The 4,305-nt window shown below is 37.1% G+C and overlaps 1 long non-coding RNA gene across 1 annotated transcript in view; it reads right to left on the bottom strand.

Moving 5' to 3' along the window:
• LOC128247676 (uncharacterized) overlaps nt 1–1,964 on the bottom strand; it is an 18,741-nt gene extending 16,777 nt beyond the window's left edge. Inside the window, exon 1 of the long non-coding RNA XR_008264039.1 lies at nt 1,773–1,964. This is a non-coding gene — a long non-coding RNA (uncharacterized LOC128247676). The remainder of the gene's footprint in view (nt 1–1,772) is intronic.
• Between the last annotated feature and the right edge of the window lie 2,341 nt (nt 1,965–4,305).

Below are 4,305 nucleotides of genomic sequence, written 5' to 3'. Positions count from 1 at the left end.
ATATATATATATATATATATATATATAACTACATAAATATGCATATATAAATGTGTGTGTGTGTGTATACATACATACATACCTACCTACCTACACACACGGAAACAAATACACATATATAGGTACATACGTGTAGACATACACATCGCAGGTGCATTGATATAACTTTGCATACGTTTCCTGGTGAAATCATTTTATTCTTTCGAATTTATTGATTTGTTTCCCCGTCTTTTTTTTTTTTTTTTTGCCTATTCTGCCTCATGAGACACTCCTTCCCCACACATACATATTCACATCACATATACATATACATATACACAAAATCGTTAAACAAGTCTTTCTGTTTAGCAACTTTCTTCTCCCTTCCCTCTCAAACATTCAATCATTCCCACCCACTCACTTCCACTCGCGTCTTCACGTCTCTATGACAATTTTCCTAAACTCTTCCTAGTCACCGTTTTCTCATATTCACATTTTCTTTCGCTTTCTACGTTCTCACTCAAACGTTAATTTTCTGTCATCCATGTTATCCTTTACTCTCCCTTCAACTCCTTTTTTTTTTGCCTATCCCCTCACTCTTTTTTTCACTGCATAGCACTCTCTCTCTCTTTCTCTCACTCTTTCTCTCTCTCTCTCACTTCTCTCTCTCTCTTTCTTTCTCCCGCCCCCACTTATTCTTTATTCCCCTACTTTTGCTATCATCTATCTCGAGTACTTGCTTTCTTAGTCATTGAAACCTTCCATTCTACGTTCCTATCTTTTCCCACACATTTTCTGAATCAAATATTCACTCATTTATACATCCATTCTCTCACTCACTCACTCACTCACTCACTCACCCACTCACTCAGACACCTGCCCACACTTACTCATCCACTCAATACTCCCTCCCTCCCCCTCTCTCCCTCCCTCACACTTACTTGCACAACCACTCTTTCACTCACTCACTCACTATATAATATTAGCAGTCACATTATACATCCGCTTTTCGAACCAACAAGTGAATCCCTACATAGTTGATTAACCTGCCCGAAATAACAATGAAATTTTCCTCAAATCAAACTTAGAGAACAAAGGAAACAGTGGATGACCCACAATACCATATATGCGCCCCCTCATCATAGGCTTTTTCCTCATAACATTCTCTAAAATGGATATTGCTTAAAGCAATTTTCAACGAGTAGATTCAGATTATATTGGAATTAGTTCCGAAAAAAATTTTCAGGCGAGTAGGAAGAATTTTTGATAATTCACATGAGTCAACTTTATTTCCTTATAACTTTCAGAAAAAAGAAGTGGGGGTATGTTTTAAGGAACATTTTTTATAACTACCTTTGAGATGGTATCGATTTCGATTATATCATAATTTAACGTAATACAAATAAGCAACTGGTGGTGGTGGTGGGGCATACAGACTGATACACATCACAAAGTATTTTTCAAAATTTCGAGTTTCATTTTATAGATATATGTGTGATGTGTGTCAGCATTTATGTGTGAGTCCCCACCAAATTTTTCTTTCTATTTTTTTTTTCTTTTCACATTAAATTCCTATATAATTCCTAATCCATCTGAAAGGTATTTGGAGAAAATTTCATTAAAAAGATATCAATATTTCCGAGAGTTATGAGGAAGTAGAATCGGGGATCCATACATGTGCAGTTATGCTCTGCAAAACTATGCCTGGGAAAAGTCAGGACTTGCATAGCCAAGAATTTTATGTTCTTATGTATACTCAATCAGGTTAAACAGACAAAAAAAAAAGCTATTACCTTTTCTACCATCCTTTTCCATTCCTTCATTTCATTTTTGTTACATTCCAGGATGGTCATTTATGTTTTTTGTTTTTGCCAAATAAACACACGCTCTTTACTTCGGTTTTATTATTGTTCTTAGTTTAGTGTCCATTTTCTGAAATCTTTTATCACACATCCTGTGGGCTCTTCAGCGACTCTTCATCCAATGTTTCACCTGTTTATTTTGAAAAAAAAAAAAAAAAAAAAACATCCCCAAATACAACAATATCTGTTTCAACACACGATTTCACCTCAGAAATCTTGCAATAAAATACTTAAGCATTTCAATTTTTAAAATGTTAATATTATCTTATATATGCTTAGCGGTATTTCATCTGTTTTTACGTTCTGAGTTCAAAGTCGACTTTGCTTTCATTCTTTCGGGGTCGATAGATTAAATACCAGTTGCGCACTGGGGTCGATCTAATCTACTGGCCCCCTCCCCAAAATTTCGGGCTTTGTGCCAAGAGTAGAAAAGAATATTATTTTATATATTTTTCCAAGCATCGTTTTTCACAAACTGATTGATAACTCAGTGTGACGTAAGCCAAGACAAATAGTTGACAAGCTGAAATGGTTCTGGCTCCGTATTCTGTGCTGTATTTTAAACATTGCCAGGGCGTTTTTAACACTCAGCGACGTCGACAAAACCACAAAGGTGTCTTATGTCCGGTACAAGCAACCTTGCTCGAGAAGCGAGCCGCTTGAGACATACTTAATTACCCGAAGAAAAATTCAATGCAATTTTTCCTTAGACGAGCCATTCAGAAAATTCCGCAGGCTGCAGTTTGCCTATAGCTGCTTTACGTGATGGAGTGACATTTTAGGGATAGCAGCCAAATCTTCCCCAAATCACTAAGACAGTGATTGGCGGGAGGAGGAACGGAAGTTACTTAACAGAAAAAAGTAGGGATCTTTTCTGTTGCCAAGCCTTCAAAAATTAAAGTTTATCGAAAATCTTAAAATTTGGTACATTAATGTAGTTTTCCAAACTGAATTGTTGAAGATATTTCCCTTATTCCAGAATTAAGAAAAAAAAACAACTTATAGTGGTTTAAAGTTTGATCATTTTCACCGAGTCAAGAAATAAGATTTGGAAGCTGTCATTTTGTGCGTAGCTGCACATTTTGTCAACAACCTGAAAATAGTACATGTTGTCAATATTTGTATTCTACACGCGGAAAAGGAGTTAACAACAAGTAGTTAGCATTTTAAAGCTTCCAATATGCACTCTATGCGATAAACAACACATTACAAATTATATAATTCTCAAAACAAGAGACTTATCTAAAAACAAAATCAAACAGATTAGTAAAATTTCCAGGTGGGTAAAACAGTAGAACACAGCGTCAACAAGAGCTTTCAATATATTTCGCAACACGTGCTTTCTCGCAGACAAAAGAGTTCTCATGTTCGGCTTGTTACTATGGAAACAGGCATGAATGTGGCTTACGATTGGCTAAAATCACCCAAAATTTTCAAACTTTAATATTTATTAATTTATGGCGAAAATGATTTTCATGGCATTGATTAGCCTATAATAGTGTATCATTACATAGAATATGAAATCAATTCGAACGTAAACTGACCTTGGCAGCCAAACAGAAAAGATCCAAAAATAGTTTTAGTATTCTGTGTGTGGTTGTGTGCTAAGAAGCTTGCTTCTAAACACACAGTCCCACTGCCTGGTACCTTAGGTAAGTGTCTTCTACTATAGCCTCTGGCCGACCAAAGCCTTGTGAGTAGATTTCGTAGATGGAAAGTAAAAGAAGTCAGTCGCATACATCTTTATGTATATATCTATGTGTGTGTGTCTTTGTGTCTCTGTTTGTTCGCCACCACCACTCGTCAACGGGTGTTAGTGTATTCACGCACCGTAATTAAGCGGTTCGTCAAATGTATCCGAAAAAATAACTACCAGGCTTTAAAAAATAAGTCTCATGGTTGATTTGTTCGACTAGAACCCTTCAAGGCGATGCCCCAGTATAGCTGAAGTAAAAAGATTATCGAAAGTAAAAAATAAAAGCTAAGAGATATGTACACGGATATGCGTGGGTGTGGCAGGGGTGCGAAGGGGTGCCTTGTCTGAAAGAAAAACACAAACAAAATTTTAAAATAAAAGAATCGGGCACGACGTGAACAGTTTTAATAAGTCCTCTCGATCATGCTGACCTGTGACTAAACAACAACGACTAGCGCGCGCACATAGACACACACGCATACACACACACTCTCTCTCTTTCTCTGTCACTCACACACGCGCACACTCTCTCTCTCTTTCACACACACGCACACTCACTCTCTCTCTGTCACGCACAAACTGTTTCTCTCTCTCTTTTTGTCACACACACATTCTCTCTTTGTTTCACGCACACTCTCTCTGTCACACACACACACACACACACACACACACACACACAAACTCTCTCTCTCCCTCTGTCACACATACATACACACATACACACTCTCTCTCCCTGTCAAACATCACACACACATACACACTCTCTCT

This window comes from Octopus bimaculoides, chromosome 4, assembly GCF_001194135.2.
Source record: "Octopus bimaculoides isolate UCB-OBI-ISO-001 chromosome 4, ASM119413v2, whole genome shotgun sequence".
NCBI classification, from domain to species: domain Eukaryota; kingdom Metazoa; phylum Mollusca; class Cephalopoda; order Octopoda; family Octopodidae; genus Octopus; species Octopus bimaculoides.
The sequence above is the reverse complement of the archived record's forward strand: the minus strand, read 5'-3'. Positions and strand labels throughout refer to the sequence as shown.